Below are 26,070 nucleotides of genomic sequence, written 5' to 3' on the forward strand. Positions count from 1 at the left end.
TCTATTGAAACAGTACCAAATATTGGTAAAAGATTCAAAGAAGGATACTAATAGAAGAACTACTCTTATCACCTTAAAACAGTTAGCAAACTTGTCACCTTATGATGGAAAATTCCAACAAATAGCCATTTATACAATAAACATATCTGATTGGTCGAGTGGTTAGCATATCCGTCTCTCCAGCCAAAAGGCTGCGGGTTCGAATCCCACCATGGGCATGGATGTTTGTGATTGTCTGTGAAAGCACTAGTGGTGGTAGTCGGCGTTGGTGTTAGATGATGAAGGTTGGTAGTGAGAGTTGTAGAGTTGATGCCCTCCCTAGATGAGTCTTTGGACTCCCTGGAGGTGTGATATAACAAAAATAATAATAATAATAAAATACAAAACACATGTGCCTTTTGATTTTTTGCTAGACAGAGAGCAGAGGAATCTTGTCCAAATTTGACCCCCCCCCCAAAAAAAAAGTTTCCTGGTCCTGATGGCATTTCTCCAATTGAAATGAAGATTTATGCTTCAGAACGGACTTTTGTTCTCTGTCGGCATTTTTATTCTCTCATATTATCTATCCTGCAGTCTGAATATTAACTCCTATTACCCATCCCTAAGAAAGGTTCTTTGCCATCTAATTACCATTCAATTTTAAGTGCTTTCTATAATAATACAAGCAACAGTTGCCCAACATCCAAACCTGTTTGGGTTAACAAACCTAGTAGTAGGTTTGTTAATCCAAACCTACTACTACTACTATCCAGCTTTGATTCTTATATCTGTGGAGTTTGCATAATTAAACAATTACACATGTGCCACAGTAAAAAATAATACGTACTGTAGAACATCATCAGTGAGAGCGAAAAAATGGTTAGGAATTTGAACAATAAAACAGTACAGCATATGTACCAAGTTTGAATTCCTTTGTATAAGTAGTTGCGCATTTATTAAGTTAAAACTATTGGGCTGAAATGATAATTAAATTAATTATTATAATACAGTCTATTTAACACAACTGAGTTTAATGATTTCTCAAACTTTTAGGATAGTAAGGCAGTTGTTATGATCAACATTTGTCTAGAAAGTAGAGCTTCAGTACTTTCTTCGAATAGTCTTTCATATCTGTACATAGATCTGTGTAAAAGCTTTGTATTTTCCCACTGGATCCTATGGTTTACATTTTCAATTCCATGCTGTGCCAGGCCCGATTTGTGTGGGTTTGATAAGATAGATATGATCCTGATGTTCAGAAATATGTTTATAGACTGATCTTCCTGTTTACTCATGGTATAAGATATATATGAAATGTTAGATTTAAGGATAGATGGGGTCTTGTATAGAGGTAGCAAACTGCCTCCTGTTCAGCAAACTGCTATCCTATGATTCTACTTTTTACCTTTTATAATTTGGTGGATTGCTTCCTCTCTTCAGATTTTCCTACCAATGCAGGCATCTGGGTCAATGTTATTTCATCCATCCTTTTTTTCTCCCTGCAAAAATTATCTTCTCTTGATGATCTCATATCCTATCTGTAGGTTTGCTGATGACAGCATGCTCCATTCTAATTTGACAAACTTTTCAGTACTCTCACGTAAAGTTTTATAATCTTCTATAACTAATGCCTTTATCATTGATTTCCACTTCATTTTTCAGTGTAGTGAAGACATACTACTCAGTTGCAATGCTATTGAAACAGTTTTATGCCTGAAAAAATGATCTGTACACCTCCCTTTATACCTCTTTCAATACTAGTCAAGCCCCCCCCCCCCCCGCTTCTTGGATTGACACTTATCCCCTAGCTTTTCCTGGGCAAACATCACATCTGTAATCTTCCTCAATCTTAAAAATAAAAATAAAAAATAAAAAGCTTTTTTGTTGTTGTTGTTAAAATCCCAAGTAAAATACTGTTCTCATAGATGAGGCAGCACACCAAAACCTCCTTAAAAATCCTGGGTGCTAGGATGCTGTTCAAAAGTGTTGCTCAGCTAATTAATGATCTTTCTCTCTCTCTCACACAGGTAATCAATTTTTGCCTTATACCCTTTTTTTTTTCATACACTTCCATGGAAGCTATTCTAAGCTGTCATCTATTCCTTGTAGTAATATAAGCAGCAGCTGCCCAGTATCCTTTCATAGTGCAACTGCAAACTTATCAAATCAGTTTTTCCTCTTTCATTCTATTGCAACAACATTCTCCTCTCATTGTATACATAACAGGTGCTGATTGATGCTCATGTCAATGTTTAATGTAGTGAAAAACAGCACAAAGAATTAAATATAGTTATAAATGGTTCCAATATTTCATCTGTCACAGAGACATTATCATCAGCCTGATATATATACCTTCAAGGGGTATATATATCAGGAAATTTTCCTATGACAGCACAATATGATCAAGTTTGCATAATAATGTAATATAATAATCTCTTATCGACAATTTTCCTTCCCTTTTATAACAACTCTCCCCCCCTTTTATACAGCAGATATAATTCTTAAACTATTTCTAGAATCTGCCACAGCACTGCGAACATTTGCCAAATTTTAACAAATTTGGCTGCCTTCCTTACACCAAAAATCTAGATCATCATAGTGAGACCTTCAGCATAATATTCCATCACCACACCCATAGAGGGAGCAATCAGGACAGTATAATCCCATCTCAGTCTATGTCCACCTTTCTGCTAGTGTGCCTGTGTGCACATGATCAGTGAATTTCTTTGTACTCATGAAGATCTCATGCTATACTGGTATACTTTCTTTTAGGCTTGCACGGTGATCCGAATGCATTTTTGGAAATTATGGAGGCAACTACCGTGTTTGAATAAAAACTTTAGTTTACTATTACTAAAATTTTACAATTAGACGTTTCGACCTTTATGTCAAGGTCATCTTCTGGAGCGTACAAATATACACAGGAAACAAGCTATACTACAATCATACTGGTTCGTTAAAGACACTGACTAACTGCTACCACAACTGTTGGCCTGACCTCTGGTGGGGAAAAAAAATTAAAAAAATAAAAAAAAATAAAAAAAATATACATCAACGCTAAAGTCCTATTATTTGTGTTGTCTACTATATACATTAACATTATATTAACATCATTCCAGCCAGTTGGAGTGGAATGGTTTCTAATAATAGCAGATTGGCTAGAGTCCTGACTTGTGTTGAATCTTTCAAATTAGGTTGGCTGAATGTGTGCCATCCAGATCCTTGGAATTTTCATACCATCTTTATTGTTGATATTTGGGTGGTTTATCAGGATTTCGCAGGATTCTTTAAATTTTCTTTCGTACCATGTTTTTGTGGGGTGTAAGGAGCAGGTGCTTTTCCAGTTGATTTGGTGTAAGGTGTTGAGTGCGTGGTCTGAGAGGCCTGCTTCACCATAATGGTTATATTTAATGTGTCTAATGTGTTCTTTTTTGCGTATAGGGATTGTCCGTCCTGTTTCACCTTACACCAAATCAACTGGAAAAGCACCTGCTCCTTACACCGCACAAAAACATGGTACGAAAGAAAATTTAAAGAATCCTGCGAAATCCTGATAAACCACCCAAATATCAACAATAAAGATGGTATGAAAATTCCAAGGATCTGGATGGCACACATTCAGCCAACCTAATTTGAAAGATTCAACACAAGTCAGGACTCTAGCCAATCTGCTATTATTAGAAACCATTCCACTCCAACTGGCTGGAATGATGTTAATATAATGTTAATGTATATAGTAGACAACACAAATAATAGGACTGTAGCGTTGATGTATATATATATATATATATATATATATATTTTTTTTTTTTTTTTCCCACCAGAGGTCAGGCCAACAATTGTGGTAGCGGTTAGTCAGTGTCTTTAACGAACCAGTATGATTGTAGTATAGCTTGTTTCCTGTGTATATTTGTACGCTCCAGAAGATGACCTTGACATAAAGGTCGAAACGTCGAATTGTAAAATTTTAGTAATAGTAAACTAAAGTTTTTATTCAAACACGGTAGTTGCCTCCATAATTTCCAAAAATGCTATACTGGTATAATTTATTAGCTAAATAAATTCAATAAGTAATTATTATCTCTAGATGTGTGTTGTCTCCACTAAACATCAACATTTCATGCATAATTCAGTCTCAACATATCTGTACATTATTTTCATTTCAAACTATTCACCAACAATTTACATATATATATATATATATATATATAAAGAATGAGAGTATACACTATGTATCAGTCAGTGTATGATTACATGTATATCATACACAGTGTTTTTGAATGGTTTCCAATGGTATTTTCTAAATCAACAAACAGATAAAACTAGATGAAAAACAATCGTTATTTTCAACCGGTTTTTCATAATTTTAACATACTTTTCCATGATCATTCACAGTATGGAAATACTCTATAATTCTCACAAATGTACTTCATATATTAAAAAAATTAAAAATGAGAACTCTAATCATATCAATTATGAGTTTTTGACATATACTATACAACTAGTATGAAATTTTTATTCATCCTTATTAAAATATTCCATACTGAATCTGATATAATCCAGCTACCATTCTGTGTTTGAGATTTCTGTTAAGAAACAAGATTACATTCTACGACCAATCAGTATCTCAGGAGTGGTGGTGAAGAGTTTGGAAAAATTGGTCAGGGCTTGCATTCAGAAATGGGTTGATAGTAAATTTCTACTTTGCAATGAACAGCATGGGTATACTAAGGAAAGGTCATGTTTTAGCAACATGCTCAAATTCTATAATAATGTTATCGTTATTATTAACATTTGACCTCCATGGTGTCAGAGACTCATCATGGGAGGTCACACTATTGCACACAATGCTCATCCAACTAATCGTACCTTAAACTGATTCAATGTGTCTACAACCACATCACACTCAGGCAATGCATTCCACTCACCAACCACCCTCCATGCAAAGAACCTACTTCTCACTCATCTGTTCACACACTCCTTATAGTTTCCAGTGATGGCCCCTTGTTCTACATGTAGAATTTTTGGATTTTTTAAGGCTTTTGACAGAATACAGCATGGAAGACTGTTGCATAAATTAAAGAATGGTTTGGATTATAAAAGATTAGCGTAGATAAGAGAATTGTTGAATGACAGAATATCAAAAAGTGGTATACAGGGGATACGAGTCTGCAAGATTCAAGGTAACTAGTGGTCTACTAAAGGATCAGTCCTTGGTTCCACTGTTATTCAATCTGTACATTCATGATTCATGCTTACACAGTGATTGGAATACATTATGGAAAATTATGGAGACAACTACCGTGTTAGAGCAAAACTTTAGTTTAATAGAAACCAAAATGAACACTCGACGTTTCAACCTTCATATCAAAATCATCATCTGGAGCATACACACATATATATACAGAGAAACAAGCTGCACTACAATCTACATGGTTTGTTAAAGTTACTGACCAACTGTTACAACAATTATTGGCCTGACCTCTGGTGAGAAAAAAAAAACTACATCAAAGCTAGAAACCTATTATTATTATTATTATCTATTAGTTTACAAAATTAAATTGGGCTGGAGTTAAAGAAGCCTGTGAAATTCTGATTAACCACCCCAATCTCAACAATAACGGTGGCATAAAAATTCCAAGAATTTGGATGGCACATATTCAGCCTACTTAGTATCTAGCATACTTTAGGACTTCAAGCAATTTTCAGCTTTTATTGGAAACTATTCCATACCAATTAAATTGTGGTATGGAATACCACAGAGTATGTTGCTCTTCAGTCCAATTTAATTTTGTAACCTAATAGATAATAATAATAGGACTCTAGTTTTCATGTAGTAAAGGTTTTTTTTTTTTTTTTCACCAGAGGTCAGGCCAATAATTGTTGTAACGGTTGGTCAGTAACTTGAGCAAACCATGTAGATTGTAGTGCAGTTTGTTTCTCTGTATATATGTGTATGCTACAGATGATGACCTTGATATGAAGGTCAAAATGTCGAGTGTTCATTTTGGTATATATTAAACTAAAGTTTTGCTCTAACACGGTAGTTGTCTCCATAAATTTTCCATAATGTAAGATATTGGAAAGGATTTAACAAGCAACATACAGCTATTTGCTGATGATGCAAAGTTAGGTAAGGCAATTAGGAATGCTGCTAATATGCAGTACTTGCAAAATGATTTGAATAGGTTGCAATTGTAGGCATGGGAAAATAGATGTCAGTTGATTGTCAGTAAATGTAAAGTCATGCACTTTGGCGTGATTAGATATCCAATGTCATATTATATAGGTGGGATTATGCTAGAAGAAACTGATTAGGCTAGGGATCTTGGAGCATTAGTAGATAGGAAGTTGAAGTTCAGGGGCCAATTAACAAAGATTGCAAATACAACACAAAAGATAATTGTAATACTGAAACAAACTTTAACATGTAAAGAATAGGATGTAATTTTGCCTCTTTACAAGGCTTTGATAAGACCTCACTTGGACTACTGTGCGCAGATCTGGTTTCCGTTGTGATTCTGATATGGAGTGCAAAGAAGAGTGTTAAAAATGATATCAGGATTGTGGAATACTGATTATGAAGACAGATTGAGAATTTGTAGACTGCAAACACTAGCAAACAAGAGAAAGAGTGATATGATTGAGACTTACAAACTTCTGAAAGAGTCATACAGGATTTGAGTTGATGGGATTTTTCATTTTATGGAAGGTGGGGAAAGGATAAAAGGGCATCCTTGGAAGCTGAGAATGAATGCTACTAAAAGGAGGTGAGGGATAGATTTTTCTCTCATAGAGTGGTGCTTAATTGGAATGGATTGCCATTGGATGTTGTGTGTGCAGGCAATGTGAATGAGTTCAAGAATAAGTATGATAGCTGGTGCATGTAGTATGTGGCCTCCCTCAATGAGTCCCTGACTTCCTGGAGCTCTGCAGATCCGTCAAGATCCAGAAAACTGACTTAAATACTTTTGATAAAACCCTGTATAAGAGAGTTCAACCACATGTTTTTGTCATATAGATCCTGTTACGAGTTACTTTTATTACTGCTGCTACATATATGTTCTCAGCCTTTCTTTCCAATTAAATATGACTGAACACACCAATGTCAGTTGTTCTGACTATGAGTGATGCTATCATTTGTTGCTTATCCATAAGAACTCCGAGGAAGTGAGATACTTTGCCTCTCCTTCCCTGCAACATCTAAATTATATCTTAAATTAGGTCAAATGAGACCAAGTTATATGGTTTCATGATGGTTCAAAACTTTTCACTCACATAAATAAACTTATTAAGATTTGTACAAAATTCTTTTATCAGTTGTACAGAAGATGCATTTTCCAGCTTGGTTGGCCGAGTGGTTAGCATACCCACTCTCCAACTAACAGGCTATGGGTTCAAATCCTGCCGTGGGCATGGATGTTTACAATTATCTTTAGGTGGGAGATGAATGTCATAACCCAGTGAGAGACCATTGGCCTGCTTATTGGAGACCGGAAGTTGCTTGAAAAAATTCAATGTTTCTAGATGCAAAAAGTAAATGAAAAATTACAAATTACAAAAATATATATATAATTGATAAAAAGAGTGCATATATGTATCCCTAGTGACTTACAGTGCAAAATGTACTATAGATTTGCAAATAACCTTGCATGAGTGGAAGTAACATAAAAAAAATTAAACAATCTGTGAACCTAGTATAATACTTAGAAATGACTGGAGGGAGAGAGAGAGAAAGATATAATACTTCTTTTCCTAATTCAATACATGTAAATTCCCTCTATGAGTCTTTGGACTACTGGAAGTGTCATTTAATAATAATAATTCTGCCTGAATACATCATCCTAGGCTTCAAACTCTACACTGTTCACTTTTTGTTAGTTTTCCCTTACTGAGATACTAACGCTGCAACAAAAAATTATAGTTAACATGGTTGTGTTTATTGGATAGTGTGCCCTCCCAAATGACTCCGTATCCTCCTTGGAGGTGTCACGTAATAATTGGTTAGATTCAGCCAGTCAGGTAACGAGTATATGTACACAAATAACTGGTAACTGAATTTACTGTTCTTAAAGCCAACGAATAGACTACGCTGGAGACTTCATGGGTTACGAAAAGTATTATGGAGCAGTCCTCAATATTCACTTCGGAATACACCACGGCCGAGTATAAAAATTGGCGCAAAACAGATGTTGGAATACATGAGAAAAATGAGCGGAAAAGGCATTTCTTTCTGCCAGTAACAATAAATTTAAAAGCCGGATGTAGTGTCCAGAAAAAGAAACCGAAAATCTGTTTATTTCTACATTAGAAACTTTGTACAAAGAAATAATCCACCATACAGACATACCAACTGCTAGCAATTATATTCCACATATGAAATCATTAGAATGCTTCTACTTTAACAAGTATTCTTATTAAAATATCAAACGCTGAAAATGAATATACAACACACACACACAAATATTCTAAGATGATAGCACAAGTTGTTTATTTTTGCTGTGTTTTCATCTATGCTTAATGTCAACAGCAACGGTTCGTGATTACACACAAATACAACCAAGTTCAGAATTAAGTGTCTATCTTACCAGACAACATAGTATTGAACAAAAAGCTGACACGTTTCTGTAATATATGCATTTATATCATATTCTGTCATTATTACAAACTTTTCCGCGGTTTTAATTTCAGACATTTCAGAAATTCCATGTCATCCGTTATCACATATCATTAGGTCTGCCATAACAAGGCTTGAAACACTGACTCAACCTTGAAGAAGGAAAAATACATAATGATAAATGTTATCACTCTGAAGTTTGGCATACACCACCCAGTTTTTAATTCCAAAATATAATTGACTATTAAGTCTGTCAACACACGAGGACGTTCCATCTGTACCTCTATTTCAATATTTACACGCGCCTTTTGAACTTCGCCGTCTCAGGTCTTGAAAATGCAAAAGTTGTTAGGAAAAGATCAACTCTGGAGGGCGAGTCTGAAAGACAACGCCGTAAGGTATATCTTATTTGTACCATATTTTTAAATTCTAAAATGCCTCCTTCTTACCTTTTGACACGCCGTTTCTACGTTTACGGCACGAAAAACTTCCAAATAAATAAAACGATGTAGTTTACGATAATCCTGTCCCGGAAGTACACCTTTTGTTTTCCGGAAGCACGCGATCAGAGTTGTCTTCTTCCAGCCAACAGCGCGTATAGTGACGCAGAGAAATCACGTGCTCTTGAAATATTTTTCATTTCCTATCCAAATTTCACGATATTTCGCAAGGCACTATTCATATACATATCTATTGTTATCTATATAGTTAATGATGTACGTATAGTTTTGAACATCTGTTTTGCAAAAGTATATTTCCTTAAGATGCTTTAACTGAGAACTATATTGCAAAGCGCATTTGATCATACTCGGAAGATACATCTCACTCCACATTTCGACATAAAAATATTCATCCGACAGTCTGCTAAGTCAGTAGCGCTATTGTGCAGGGAGCACATGTTACTGATTTAAAAATTAGGTAACCAATGGCGAAGGAAGCCATTGATAAGTTCAACTTGGCATAGGTTCTTTATGAAATCTATATTGCAATAAAGTTCAAAATATGTAATCAAAGATAAAAATTAAGTAGTTGTAGAAAAGTCATAAGCAAATGAACAATGAGCACACAGTTTACGAATTCGAGAATATCAGCAGCGGCCGATAGAAATCATTACACACACACACATGCATACTGATGGATACAATTATTCGAGGGCCTGCATTGCATTCATTGTGGTTTCATGTGACTATATTGTGTATAATATAAATTAACCTTACAAAGGAGTTTGAGAAGCATGCAGTCACCAGCGACTTCACTGATGGGGTGGTAACGATTTACAATATTAGGTGGCAAATAAAAGCCTTTGGATGTTAAATCAGTTCCTCAACTTAACAGCTGTTCTGCAACGACTATATATTCTCTTAAATTGATGAACCACCCAATCACATTTATCCTCCTCATCATCAATCACAAGAATCTGCTAATGGGAAGAGGTTCACGGGCCATTTCAGGATTCCCGAAACTCAATTTTTTTTGTGTCCTTTTACACATTCTTTTTTCTATGATCTGCCTTAGAATGAAAACAATATCAACACAAGACTTACTAAAAGCAAAGTTACGGTATAGTTTTGATACGCAGAAAGAAATACTCTTTCCTAACTATGTAGGTATAATTTTACATAATAGGCTGCTCAGGGACGCAATTACACTAATAATCTGAAGGATCGTTTTCATTACCCGCTTTTAAAGACAGAAGTTATATATGAAAAGGATCAATCGTAAGGAGCTGTCTAATGGGACTTGACTTAACATTCTTATTTTCCTAGAAGGTGATCACCTCCATAATGTCATAGATACTTCTCCTGGGATAACTTCCTACCCATATAATAGGTTGCTATTTATCCTAAATTAGTAGTTAATTTCAAAACGAGCCATTTTCAACATTCTTTTTTTATTTGTGCAATTGGTTCACTTTCCTCTTAATAACGATAATTTTTCTGATCCTCATGACTCGCGGAACAAAACCAAGCTTTATATGCTTCCCTCCTGCCTTCTTCTGTGATGATTTCAACAGTATCTCCTGTAATTCGCTCCACCATACTGTGATTCAAATCCTTTCGAAACCAAGTGCTTCATGAGCTGCCTCATGAACAATCTCTTTAATATGATTATAGATTTCACTAGCACTACAGACCTCACGTGCATTTCAGTATTTGATCAAAACTACATTTATATTTTCCTCTAACACTATCATCTTGAAGTGTACTGACCAGTGGAGCACTCAGGATTTAATCTTGGAGGGGAACGAGCGCTCAGGATTTAACCTTTGGGGGGGGGGGGGGGTTGAGTAGACGATATGCAAATACACACTACGCATCGCATACGACCTATGACTGAGCATCTGCAGTGATCGCTAATTCATAAGCGATCATGTGGTCTTGACCTGGGAGATTGAAAGACGAACTGAATATTCTATTAAGAATGGGTATATGTGGAATTACAAGGCTGGTGATTATGGCAAGCTGAGAAGTCAGCTTTCAGCTGTATTATGGCATGAGAAATTCAAGGGGAGAGATGTTGATGATGCGTGGGAGATTCTCAAGGAGTATTTGAAGAAAGCTGTATCAGACTGTATTCCCAGAGTCAGAAGGAGAAATCAAGTAGGAGTAAAATGGATGACTAATACTATTAAACAAGAGTTGCATATAAAGAAAAGGTTGTGGAAGACATATAAAGAAAAAGGTGATGAGCGTTCCAATGAGCAATATAAGGTACAGGCAAAGAGAGTAACCTGTATGGTAAGGAAAGCCAAAGCTAATTATGAGAGGAAGCTAGCTGATGAATCCAAAAGAAACCCTAAAGAGTTCTTTCGCTATGTGGCTAGTAAAAGGAAGAATATCCATGGAAAGATTACTTTAAAAAGTGTTGATGGTAAGGAAATTACTGAAGCTAGTCAAATAGTTGAGTTGCTTAGTGATCATTTCGCAAAAGTGTACCATCTTAGTAGTGATAGTGCAGTGTCAGATGTGACATTGACTGATGAGAGTATAGAGATAGATGAAATCGAGGTGCTTAATATATTAAAGAACCTTAATGCTAACACTGCCATTGGGTTAGATGGCATATCGGCCCATGTGTTACGAGAATGTGCAAGAGAATTAGCAACTCCTCTAACCAGGATATTTAATTTAAGCCTCAGTTCTGGTAAAGTGCCAATAGAGTGGAAAGAGGGGAAAATAGTTCCATTGCACAAGGGAGGCTCTAAGACTGATGTTGCAAATTATAGACCAATCAATATATCTGGAGTGGTGGTTAAGATTTTGGAGAAATTAGTTAAAATTAGAATTCAGAACTGGGTGGACAGCAATATGATACTTTATAAGGGGCAACATGGTTTTGTGAAAGGTAGGTCTTGCCTAAGTAATTTGCTTACGTTCTATAATAAAGTAACAGTGGAGTTGGATAAAGGAAATCCTTACTCAGTGATACTGCTTGACTTTGCAAAGGCTTTTGACAGGATTCCACATGGAACTCTGTTACATAAATTAGAGCAAATGGGTTTGGATCCGAAGATGGTGATTTGGATTAAAGGATGGCTGGCGGACAGATATCAAAGAGTGGTTTACGGAGGAGCTGAGTCCAGGAAAAGGCAAGTGACTAGTGGTGTACCTCAGGGCTCAGTTCTTGGTCCTCTATTGTTTAATTTGTACATCAATGATATTGGAAATACCTTGAATGGAAATATCCACTTGTTTGCTGATGATGCAAAATTGGGAAGAGCGATAATCAATTCAAATGATGTGGATATTTTACAGGATGACTTAAATAGGCTGACGCTATGGACTGGGGTAAATGGCTGTCAGTTCAACGTGGCTAAGTGTAAGGTGATGCACTTCGGGAGGATGACATCGCATGCTGTTTACTATATTAACGGAACTGAACTGCAGGAAGTTGATGAGACAAGAGACTTGGGAGTTATTGTGGACAGAGAACTTAAGTTTAAAGGGCATATTGCTAAGATTGCCAAAACATCACATCAAATTACATGGTTGTTGAGGAACACACTAACTAGCAGGGATAGGGAAGTTATTATTCCACTCTATAAGGCATTAATAAGGCCGCATTTGGACTATTGTGCACAGATCTGGTCGCCAGGATTTCTTGGTGATGCGGAAGTGGTAGAGAGGATTCAGAGGCGGGTTACAAAGATTGTTGCAGGTCTGTGGGATGTTCCCTATGAGGATAGATTGATGATCTGTGGGCTCCAAAAACTAGCTGATAGACGTAGGAGAGGAGATATGATAGAGGTATTTAAATTGTTAAAGGGATTTTACAGGATTGATACTGATGATATTCTTAAGACCAATGCAGGATGTGAGAGAACGAGGGGCCATCCCTGGAGATTGTGTAAGAGTGTGGTTAACAAGGGTGTTAGGACTAGATTTTTTACTTGGAGGGTTGTGAATGGGTGGAATGCTTTGCCAGAACTGGTTGTGAATGCTTTAACCGTGAATGAATTTAAGGAGAGGTATGACAGGTATTGTGTAAATAATGGTTAGTGTGTCAATGTCGGGTCTCCCGCGATGAGTCTTTTGACTCCATGGAGACACCGTTAAATAATAATAATAATAATAATAATAATAAGTAGTATAGAAATAGAAGACATGACACAACATAAATAAAAAAAAATGAATTTTAATTAGGAAAAGATTTTTGAAAAATTTTCTAGTGTTATTTCCTTTTCTTTGGGGGCACTCGGGTCCCTTGGCCCCCCTCTGGGTGCGCCACTGGTCTGATATCATAGTTCTACTAGTTTGATGTCACCATCTTGTTTATTTCCTTTTAATCCTTCCAAGCTCAATTACCTGTGCAGGTAACAGGTGGCGATCTATGCACCATTCGCCACATCTGTGCACCACATTCTGCACCTCTCAATAAGCATCCTAATTCCTAATTTACGCTTACGCTCAGACCTACACATTTTACTGTGTAGGCATTTGGAACCGAAATCCTGTGGAATAGGTTGGTTACTCCTTATTCCTGGAGGTGTTCTATGTCTGTAGAGGTGTGTGCTCACGGGGATGGTTTGCCTCCTCGCAGGAGGAAAACCCTGGATAAACTGGGGATAAAAACCCTGCTCTCCACGCCCAAGACTGGCTAATTCGGCTGTGTCTAAGAAAGATCCTAAGCTCCTCACTTCAGCCACGGGAATCGAACGCTGGACATTCCTTTCCCAGGCATGTAGTTTGGAAGCGCATAGCCACTCGGCTAACCGCGCGCACCTCAATAAGCATACAAGCCTTATAAAATGCCTCATCGTTTTGTAATAAGATGATTAATAATAGATATTAAAACTCCTGTATAGTGTACCTAATTAAATCTGTAGATACCTTTGAATTTGAAGTACGAATTCACAAGTTGGCATTCTTGTGCTTCGTACAATGCATTCAATATTTTAAAATTGTCATTTTCTACGCTCACCCTTAGCAAAGGTTTCAACCGTTAAATCACAAATTCTTCAACTAATTCTGCCTATTTAGGATCTCAATGAGACAAAAAATTCTCAGCTGTCCCTACATGTCTCCAACAATTCAACCAACTACTTAAAATACTCATTTTTCAACTCTATCGTTACATCCTGTTTGAGCATACCTTTCTATGATGACTGTTTCCATTCCACAAATATTGGATACTACTCTTAAAACTCATTAACTTACTCCCAGCTTTTAATTTTTTTTTTTTTAATTCCATTTCTTTATCTAGGGAGAGGAAGCGCCAGCTCACGATCTGTTTTTTTTCTGGGAGAAAAAAAATCCATTTGCCCGTGTCAGAGATCAACTAACTCAGTACCGGTCGAAGATAGGCCTTAGAATGAACCACTAAAATTCTACAAGTTTAAAAATAATGATTGACTTTATAATGCCTAATTGCTTAACACAGTCAACTTTGGAATCATATGAAGAGTGTTGCAGAAGGTTACAGACAAACGCTTTACTTCCGGTAAAGCATAAACTGAACTATATCTGCAAATGAAAAACAGTATTGTGTTAATGTAACGAATTCACTTTAAATACGAATGCTTACTGTCCATGAAGCTAACTCAATGGCTATAAACAAATCCAATAATTTAGCATCTGATCGATATAACCAAATCTAATAATCTACAATCTGAGCTTGCTTCCAAAGTAAGGTCTATCTATTCTATTCCCTCAGCCATACGACAGGTGGGAGTAGCTACATGCTACCATACTATGGAAATGACTAGGAGCAAGGTGGTTTCCCATTGCCTTCCTTGTCATACTATATCCTATGCATGTATGTTTTCACTGGGCCGGATTGCCTGCTTCTGGGATGAAAACCCCCAGATAAACTGAGAGAAAAAATCCTGCTTCCATGCCCAAGACCAGCTAACTTGGCTATGGCTGAGGAGGATCCTTAAGCTTCTCACGTCGCCAACAAGAATCGAACCTAGAACACTCCTTCCCAGGCATATGGTTGTGAAGCGCAACACTAGGCTAACCGGGCAGACTCAAAGTAAGGTATCTTGGAAATAATTTACTACCATTGCTTCTCTCTCTCTCTCTCTCTCTCTCACACACACACACACACGCACACGCACGCACACGCACGCACACGCACGCGCGCGCGCGCACGCACACACACACACACACGTCATATTCAGTTTGCTATTCCTCTGATTAATTTCCCATTAAGATTATTTTGGTTCTACCATTGCTTCTCTCTCTCTCTCTCTCTCACACACACACACACACACACACACACACACACACACACACACACACACACACACACACACACACACACACACACACACACACACACACACACACACACACGTCACATTCCGTTTGCTATTCCTCTGATTAATTTCCCATTAAGATTATTTTGGTTCTACCATTGCTTCTCTCTCTCTCTCTCTCTCTCTCTCTCTCTCACACACACACACACACACACACACACACACACACACACACACACACACACACACACACACACACACACACACACACACACACACACACACACACACACACACACACACACACACACACGTCACATTCCGTTTGCTATTCCTCTGATTAATTTCCCATTAAGATTATTTTGGTTCTACCGAAAAATTTGACAAAATATTTTGTGGTTACCGATTCTGAAAATTGTGTCCATTCCATAATACTAAGTGAAAGGCAGAAATGCCATCTAAATTTGACTAATCCTCTAACAGAGGTACGTTTCTAGATCCATTTCATCAACAGTTTCATGAGTTACTTGATATTTCAAAGGAAATTAAAATTTCTCTCAAATTTTGGAAGCTAGGGATTTTGACGTTGCAACTCAAGAAAATCTCTTGACATAATATAAAGGGTCAGGACCAAAGAGAAAAGCAGTTCTCTGCCATGCTCTCCTTCCGGCGTTTGGATCACTGGTGGTGTTAGGTCAGTAGTCAGTGATGGGTAAATAAAGGTGGAGACTGACTAGCCATCGATCTTCAAAAAAAGCTAGGACGAAAAAAAGACCTACTCCATTTATGGAATAAATGAATTAGCAGATTAGATAATGTGAGTAATAAATGTTGGCGACTATATTAATAAACAATAAATATTAAAAACATTTTGAATAACCTCTCCATTATCAATTGCTCTCTCTCTCTCCCCTCCAAAATAAGCACAAATCACCATTAATTAAGCGGAAAGTGTATGATATGCAGTTCTTCTTCTCCTAAAGATGTTTAAAATGTTAATTAGAGTTCGTGGGTGCTGACACCCATAGTAATTCATAAAAATAGTTCTCAAAATCCTACGTCACGTAATTAATCTGACTTTATTGAATGACATTTTGTGTTGCTGAATTTATTGGACTTATGTCCAAAGCAAAGAGACATATGGGACTAGTGCATAATACATATTAACTGCATGGGTTCTCAAGTCAGCTCGTCTTTCTATTTTTCAAGACAGTGTGCATGTGTGTGTGTGTGTGTGTGTGTGTGTGTGTGTGTGTGTGTGTGTGTGTGTGTGTGTGTGTGTGTGTGTGTGTGTGTGTGTGTGTGTGTGTGTGTGTGTGTGTGTGTGTGTGTGTGTGTGTGTGTGTGTGTGTGTGTGTGTGCTATATGATTACCAAAGCACTCAAAGAGAATTATAGAAATTGGGAATCTGTTCCTAAATGCCAATTTAACGTTCTGGTCAGTAAAATGAACAAGTTATGCATCACTTCTACTTTACCTATTATAATATCATATTACTTTTTCTGAAAGGAATGTTCCATAGAATGAGAAACCTCCAGAGTGTAGATTGCAACTTACCATGCTAAGAAACAATACCAAGTTAATAATTATTAAAGTAATAATAATGAATTATAATTATAATCAACTATTATAACTGATAATTATAATTGGAATGCCATGTTGCAGGCCTACTGTTCGGCAAATTGTTGACAAATTGGGATATCCTAGGTCAACAATCAGTGATACAATACTGAGATGGAAGCGCAGGGAATCAATTGCAAGTACTACCCACATTGGACGACTTACCACACTCATTCACCGAACGTGATCGTAGGGTGCTGCGAAGGAGAATATGTATGAGCGCGAATTGAAAAGTTTTCGGCCGGGACCATAGATAGCAACACAATCGAAAAGATTTTTTTCTAAGTTGGTACATCTGTCATGAGCATCCATGTAAAATTGCTAGTCTCAAGTATTTTTTATATATACAGCTGTCTGAAGCAAAAGTACTGTTTGTAACCCTTGAAATGGATAAAATAGAATATTGTGCGGTTATAAAATGCTTTGTAAAGGAGGTTTAACGCCAAAAGAAATTCATTCGAAGTTCATAAAAGTTTATGGGCGCTCTTCTCCTTCGTTTTAGACAATTAAGAAATAGGCTGCCGAGTTTAAACGTGGCCCTACCAGCCATGAAGATGATCCACGTGAAGGATGTCCAAAAAGTGTAACAACACCAGAAATCATTGATCAAGTGCACGATATGGTATTGGATGACCGGCGAATCAAAGTGTGTGAAATTGCTAAGACTATAGACATTTCAAAATAACGTGTATGATATATTTTGCATGAAGAATTGCAAATGAAAAAGCTTTGCGCAAGATGGGTGCCACGCTTGCTCACAGTAGATCAAAACCGCACTCGCATGAAAATATCCGAACAGTGCTTGGAGCGTTTTAACAAGAATAAAACTGAATTTGCGCGTCGGTTTATTACTATAGATGAGACTTGGATTCACCGTTACACACCAGAATCCAAACAACAGTCAAAAGAGCGGACAGAAGCCGATTGTTCAGCGCAAAAGAAGACAAAGTCAGTTACATCGGTGTTTTGGGATGCTAAAGACATTTTCTGTATTAATTATCTTGAAAATTGTAAAACAATAATCGGAGAATATTATTCCGATCTGTTAATCAGATTAGACGAATAAATTTTTAGAAAAGACCAGGTTTGCAAAATGAAAAAATCATCTTTCAGCACCGGCCCCCAAACGTGTTTTGGCAATGGGAATATTAAGGGGTATACACTATGAATTGTTGGAACATCCACCCTTTGCTCCAGATTTGCCTACATCTGACTTCTATCTCTTCCCAAAACTAAAACTGTTCCTCACTGGTCCGCGTGAGGAAATCAGCTCATGATTCCTCACGAATCAAGAGCTGATTGCAGCTGCAGAGGAGTATTTTTGCAGATTTTACTGCAAACAATTACAGGCAGAAGCATAGCTGTGGGCGGAGGAGGAGGGAACGGTCAGCCAAGGGCGGCACTTTGAACCTTTTTTTTTTTATTTTGCAATTAATTCTAAAATACAGTCTCGATGACTCATTTCCAAGTATTGTAATACTACTGCAAATTTTCCTCACAATTGATGTAAATGTCGCTAGTTGTGAGAGGAGTTTTTTTTAATAAAATTGATTAAGAATTACCAACATTACTATGGCCTCGCCTACTCCCGTATACGGGAATAAAAGGGCATTAGCGTATTTTTTTTTTTTTTATTTTTACTATGAAATAGGCATTGCAATATCATCGACGGCTTTGCTAACAGAAAACCAAGAAAAAAAGCATTTTAGAATGTTGAAATTAAAGTTTTACTTCAAAAATAAACATAGTGTTTTAATTTATTTCCATATACGTCGTTTTGACTTTTTGTATTATTTTTGGTGTGTATTGAGAGGGACGGCAAACTCAGGTACCTTCCCAGACGGCAAAAACTATAGCTACACCACTGAAAAACTATAACGGCAAAAACTATAACTACATTATCCCGTCCCTGACTACAGGTACGGGATAATGGCGCTGGAGCATCGCTGAAATAAATGTATTAGTCTTAAGGGAGATTATGTTGAACAATTAAAATAATTTTGAAATTATAAATTTGTTTTTTCATTGTGAGGCAGATAATTTTTCAGACCACCCTCGTAAAAACCGCCATTCGTCGGCCGACACGTTGAACATAAAGTTCCAGGCATCAATTGGAGCATGAATCCGCACATAATCATTCAGACCAGAGGCTCGCAACATGGGTGTCCATGGTAGGATCGCAATATGCAAGCACCACATTAGCCAAATATACATGCAGCGTCGACTTCAATGGTTCATGTGGAAGCTTGGAAAGCTGTGCTATGGAGCAACGAATCACATTATATCCTCTACCGAGCAGATGGTCAAGTATCGATGTGACCGTCACATGACTAGTGAACGTCTCTTATTGAAGTTTGTAAACCAAACTATGAAATTCGGTGGTGGCGGTATGGTCCTGTTTTTCCTAGTATAGCTTCAGACCTATGTTTGTTGTTCCGCGAACTTTGAGCTGCGGGAAATGTCTGAACATTCCGGAGATCTCAATTCATCCTATTTTGTGGCGTTTCTACAGAACTGACCATTGTCTTTTTCAGCAAGACAATGCACGACCGCGTCATAAGGCTGCTCCTGTAGCATGGTTTGTGGACATAAACGTCCCCACACTTCACTGAACTAAACACAGCCGTGATGTCAACGCTATTGAACATCCATGGGATGAACTGAATTGTCGGCTGAAGTCAAGCGCCGTCTGACCCACAACGTCCAGGACCACGTTACATGCCTACAATAAGAATGCTCCAAAATTCCCATTGACGGCTATCGTACGCTTGTGGAAACTACACCCCATAGTATTGCTTTTCGTAGCGAATGGAGATCTACATCTTATTAAGGTGGGTGCCATGGCTGCTTTTTTCTCACGCTATTGTGTCATTTTACTTTTTTCCAAGTAATGTACATATACTAAGTTCAGTTTTGTTAAGTTGAAGGATGTTCCATTTAAAGGTAGATAATCAAGTCTGATATGAAGATGGCAAGAACGTTCTCAGACAAACACAGTCATCCCATGAAATAGCAATCCGCCAGAAGAACACGTGCGACCAATACAGTGTCCAGGTTCATAGCCTTAGTTGTTTTGTTGTAATACCAAGTATTTTATTTTTTTCAGGAGAAAAACTACTTCTTTTCGAACCTGTACATTTTTCTTCTCCATACTTGGCAATATGCAAGATACCACAGAGGCACCAAGTTGAGTTTCTTAATGTTGAGTCCTTTTTCTCTACTGTGTTTCAATAAAGTACACAAAGTCATAAAAAAGTATCCATTCTAGCTTACTATGTTGTAAGCTGATGAGTGAATGAATGAATCCAACCTGAGAATAAACCTATTAAATTAATAATTACAGGCCTATATCTGCACTGTTGCTTCTAGTATAGAAATCGCGGAAAAGCTCGTCAATGACATTTTGTCATTGCCGAGCCTTATTCAATAATTCAGAAATTATTTAATAATTATTATTGAATGATTATTCAATAATTCAGAAATTCAATAATATGGAACACACAACGTGGATTTCGTAAAACACTCCCTTATCTGGTAAAAACCAGTTTGTGTTTGCATTAGCTCTCGACTGTTTTAAATACTTTAACACCACAGAACACATAATTCTTTTAAAAAAACTCGAAGGAATCAGAATAAGAGAAACCTTCCAAACCCGTTTAGTCGTAACTGACTAAACGATCCTGAGTATTCCATTTAGGGGATAAAATGCATTAGAGGATATTATTTATTACTTGATTGAGAATTGTAGTCGGATTCGCTATTGGCTTTTGATGTGATCGGACGTGTTATTTTAGGTGTTTCTTTAATTTATTTAATTATTTTATATAATGTTTTTCGGGAACTCACATTGCACTGGAGTTAACACAGTTTGAAACCTACTGGCTCCCCCTCTGCATGAAATATGCACGAGGTCTAATGGCCGTGTAGGCCCCACCCGTTATGAGGACCATTGGTGGATGTATGATATTAAAGAGGTAGGTTTTCAATCTGTGCCCAAGTGAGTTCTTAACACTCCTTTACCCATTTTATTAGGGTACTATGAAACTAAAAATTGCTGTTACTTCGCACTTTTTCGAACTTGGTTTTTCTGGCAGTCTTTTGCGCCTGCGGGATTCTTTTTGCGGGTAGACCACTGATTGGCTCTACGAGACATCTACACGGACTCAAGGACCCGCGATCTTATACACTGATTTTGCACCTCAATCTCTCGGTATGAGTGGGGTTAACGCTGACGCCCTGGTAGAATCATTGGACAGAAGACTAGCCATAAATATACTGCAAAAGTTTCTCAAAAAATTTGTACTTAATTTATACTCTATGTCGGGAGATGATGACAACAATGCTCCAGCAGATGAGCGGAACTTGGTGACCTTCGCCCCCTCGGACTTCACGGAGGTCTGCACGCGCACGAAGCGCAAAACCTAACCACCAAAATAGGATGGAATGGAATGGAAGAAGACGGTCCCGTTTTGGACTCCTCTGCCTCCACAAGAGAAAAGATACCTCCCATTATACTGCGCGAAAAACAAAGATGGATGTCTTAAGGGCTACCATGTCTAATCTACAGATCTCTTATAACTACGCAAAATATGTCACTCTCAGCATCAAGATTCAGCCCACCGCAGTGATGGATCACCGAAAACTCACAGGAGAAATGAATGCCAGAGGGATTCAATATCACACCTTCTCACTTGGTTCAGAGAAAAATCTGAAGGCAGTGTTGAGAGGAGTGTCTGAAGACGTATCCACAGAAAAAGTGACTGCTGATTTACACCATCAGGACCTACCACCCATCAAGATCAGCAGAATGACCAAAAAAGACAACACTCTGATGCCACTAGTACTAGTTCAGATCAGTCAAGCTTACAAACATATATATGACTTGACGTCCATCTGTGGATTGAAAATCAGCTCAGAACCCTTAAGAAAAAGGGGTTTAACAGGTCAGTGCCACAGATGTCAAAAATTTGGCCAAGCCCAGAAAATGTGTAAGGCTAAGTTTAAATGTCTAAAATGAGAGGACAGAAAATTAAAAATATCTGCAAAAAACCGAAAACCACCCTGGCTATATGTGCCAACTGTGGTGGTCCACACACAGCCAATTATAGGGGATGCATTCAAAACCCTAAAAATATAAAAACGGAGACAGAGAGACAATCTTCCTCCCCTAGTACATTCACATCAGAGGCCTCAGCTTCACAGTCTCTCAAAGACCAGTAAAAATTGTCTGAAGCCCACTGCCACAGTCAGAGGCCTTTAAAAGAACAACTCAGCAATGACAGACAAGGCCATATGCGGATGTAGTCCGTTCTAAACAGATAACTCGTGAACAGGATCAGCTAGTACCACACACAAAGCTGACAGCTATCATCACCTCTTCTCTGGCAAATATGCTACTTGACTATAATAGATCCAACCCTACATCATCCTCTTCTAAACGATTCCTAAAAGATACACAAACCATCCTCACAGCGCTCACTCATGAACAGGAATAAACTAAATCCAGACTCACTACAGATTATCTCGTGGAACGCGAGTGGCCTCAGAAATAAGGTCTTGGAGCTCCAAGAGTTCACCCAAAGACATCAGCCAGATGTAGTTTTGATGAGTGAAACGCATATGAGATCATTGGACAACCACCAAAATCAGAGGATATCATCTGTACAGAACTGATAGGCTCACCTACAGAGGCGGCAGCACTTCCATTTTCATCAAGAATTATATTAGGTATCACTTTGTAAATATCAAACCTGCTACTAATCTAGAGGTTACAGGTATAGAGGTTCTCACAAGCTCGGCTGGTAGACTAAAAATCTATGCAGCATGCAATCCTCCATTAAAATCACTACTCTTCTCGGATTTAGACTCCATTTTGGGCATCAGAGAGCCTGTCATCATTGCCAGTGACTTAAATGGCAAACAACCCGCCTGGAACAGTCGAACTACCAATAAAAACGGCTGCATACTTGCTAACTATACGGGATCCAACAACGCGGATCCCGTATATTTGTGGCAAGTCCCACTGAACCTACCCATCATAATACGTATGGCACGGCTGATGTCTTGGTCATATTCATACTGCACAACGTGAGACTCCAGTACAGTTTAATGACACTAAATGATCTTTCATCTGTTCACAATCCAATACCTCTACAGTTGGGAAACCAAGGAAAACTCTCTCCCACACTCATTCATATCATGGGAAAGGTTGATCAATTTCCAACCGAAATATATTGGTCCTGTTCTGCTTATAAAATCCAAAGAAGAAATTAAAACAGCTGTTAAAGACCTGACCCAACAAATTAACACAGCGTTTACAGCAGTCACTACTTACACAACTACCCTCAGGCCCAACCACTTGCCAGAAGATATCATGAACCTGATCAAGGAGAAAAATAAGGCTAGAAAAAGTTTTCTCCATACCCGCACACCACAAGACAAACGAATCCTGCATAGTCTCAATTCTGCGGTGAGAGATGCCCTTAAATCACATAGAAGTCAACTTTGGAAAGAAAGATTGACTTCTATCTCTCCTGACAATCACTCCATTTGGAATCTAATCAGAAAGATCAAAATAAACAAAAACAAAAATCTTCCTCCTCTCCAAACAGATCTAGGCCTCGTGCACACCGATGCATATAAAGCCGATGCAATAGCAGAAAACTTAGAGAAGCAATGTAAATCCTCATATGAACATCTAGAGATCACATCTACAAGATCCATCGACATGTCAGATATTCATTAAAATCTTCTGTAACCTGCTCCAATCACATTGCACCTACATCACCAGCAGTAATATATAATATAATCAAGAAATTAAAAAACAAAAAAGGCTCGTGCAGCTGACGGCATCACCAACAAGGTGATAAAGCTGCTGCCTCGTATAGCTACTGCACATCTCACCAACATAATTAATCCATCCTCCGTTTCAAACATTTCCCTTCCTGCTGGAAGGCGGCGGATATAATTCCAATCCATAAGACCAGAAAAGACCCGCACCTGCCTCAAAATTTTAGACCAATCAGCCTCATATCAAATTTCAGCAAAATTGCAGAGAAATTTATTCTTACCAGACTCCAAGCCTCCGTACACAAGTTAAACATTCTTCCTAAAGAGCAGTTTGAGTTCCATTAATTCCATAGTACCACACAACAGATACATAGATTAATACATCTCCATGGGATACAATTGACATCCATGCACTGGGGCTGTGTTTTCTTGACATAGCCAGTGCATTTGATAAAATTTGGCATTTCGGATTACTGCATAAACTGATCTCAACTAGAATACCATTGGAAATGGTTCATCTAATTAAATCATACCTTTTTTTTATACGCATATGCAAATCAAGGTCAACTGTGCAGTATCAGCACAGAAATTTATCTTGACTGGAGTCCCACAAGGGTCCTTACTAGCACCGATTCTATTTTCCATATACATGTGTGATATTCCGCACAATCCATTGTCATCTATCATGGCCCTTTACGCGGATGATACAGCAATATTAGCCAGATCCCTACAGCCACATCTTGCCATCAAAAACTGCAAGAAAACTTACGACTGATTGAAAAAAGGTTCGCCAAATGGAGACTGCAAGTGAATCCCCCAGAAGAGCGTAGCCATGCTATTCACCAGAAGACCGATGCTTTCTAAAGGGGACAACTTTCTGTTTAACATAAAAATCCCGTGACAAACAGAAGTCAACTGGACAGAAGGCTAACTTTCAGCTACCATATCAAGGCTCTCTGTAAAGACATCAAAAGCCATTGCTCTACTCTATCCTTTAATGAACAGGAGCAGTAAGCTAAACACCTGAATCAAATTACTTATGTACAAACTGATGGTTCGTCCTATACTCACTTACGCTTTTCCGGCTTGGAGCCATACCGCTGATACTAATATTCTCAAAGTACAACGTGTGCAAAATAAATGTCTACGAATGATCCTAAAAGCTCCTTGGTTCGTAAGAAATGCGCAACTCCATCGAGACACAGATGTCACCCCCCCCCTATATTTACACTTTCCTGCAAACTATAGCAACAAAGTTCTTTTCAAAAGCATCTGTACACCCCAACAAATTGGCTCAACTAGCTGCAAATTACGTAGCAACAGATTACTTCAAACATAAAAGACCAAAAGCCATCTTAAACTCCAATTCTGATGTTTAATCTTCAAGCCCGCTCAGGGCGAGCAACTGGCTCATAAATTTTTCCACTCACTGTTTCCCTATCAGATAGCAGGGAGTGAAAAGCATTTTGCTTCACCCTTTATGTTAGAAATGTTAATCGTTAATATTTATTACTTTTCGTACTAGTCACAAGTCGGTAAAGCTGTAGATCAAGGAGCAGTTACTCTTTTAGGAAATCAGATTAAATCGCCGAGCGGTGCGATTTTTAACTATAATGCAAATTAAAAATTCGGAATAAATGTTATTAGAGAAAAATGCAATTACGTTAATTGAGCAAGCAGATAAAACTCTAATAAGTGTTTCTCAATATTCTTCTTTCTAATCCATTTCATTCCCCCACCAGAGAATTCTGAATCATTGCATCTAGTTTTGTGGTGGGTTTAAGAAAAAGTTCAGTTGAGCTTTCTAAATTCTTAAATATTTTGTGGTGGGTTTAAGAAAAAGTTCAGTTGAGCTTTCTAAATTCTTAAATATTTTGTGGTGGGTTTAAGAAAAAGTTCAGTTGAGCTTTCTAAATTCTTAAATATATTGTACATAAGGATTAGTAATCATTATGCGTCTGGTTGGTAGAATGGACATCAAGATAATAGTGGAAACTTTTTTGCCCTTTATTATTTGAACTCTTAGTAACGCAGAGTTCTGTGGCCTAAAAGTGTAGGAAAGAAATGTAACGAAACAGTCATCACGTGCAACTGAATAAAAGTAAACTAACATTAAAATAATTTTGAAAAATGTGAATTGGCTTTGTAGTATTACTTCTGTATAGAAGCCCCAAGTATGAAGTTTTAGCCAATAGAAAATGCGCCAAATAACTGAGATGTGCGAAAAAGTGGCTGATATGTTTCCAGTACCGTCTGCTAGTTTCAATACCTTGTTTCTCTTCAAGGTATTGATTATTTAGGATGCAAATTGCTAAATGTCATATCCGACTATTTGAAGCACATTACAAGATAAGTGTAGATATTA

General features: G+C 37.6%; 1 protein-coding gene across 5 annotated transcripts in view; it reads right to left on the reverse strand.

Moving 5' to 3' along the window:
• LOC150093154 (uncharacterized) overlaps positions 1 to 26,070 on the reverse strand; it is a 349,981-nt gene that overhangs the window by 235,287 nt on the left and 88,624 nt on the right. For 2 of the 5 annotated variants that reach the window (XM_090413482.1, XM_090413477.1), the window contains exon 1: positions 8,568 to 8,872. The exons of 1 other annotated variant lie outside the window; for it this stretch is intronic. The gene's annotated coding sequence lies outside the window, so the exon portion shown is untranslated. Of the gene's footprint in view, positions 1 to 8,567; positions 8,873 to 9,045; positions 9,173 to 26,070 lie in introns of those variants that run through there. 2 more of the 5 variants (XM_090413480.1, XM_090413478.1) reach the window with 2 other exon arrangements.

Source organism: Typopeltis vanoorti, chromosome 24 (assembly GCF_054136105.1).
Source record: "Typopeltis vanoorti isolate ZY-2024b chromosome 24, IOZ_Tvanoo_1.0, whole genome shotgun sequence".
Lineage (NCBI taxonomy): Eukaryota > Metazoa > Arthropoda > Arachnida > Uropygi > Thelyphonidae > Typopeltis > Typopeltis vanoorti.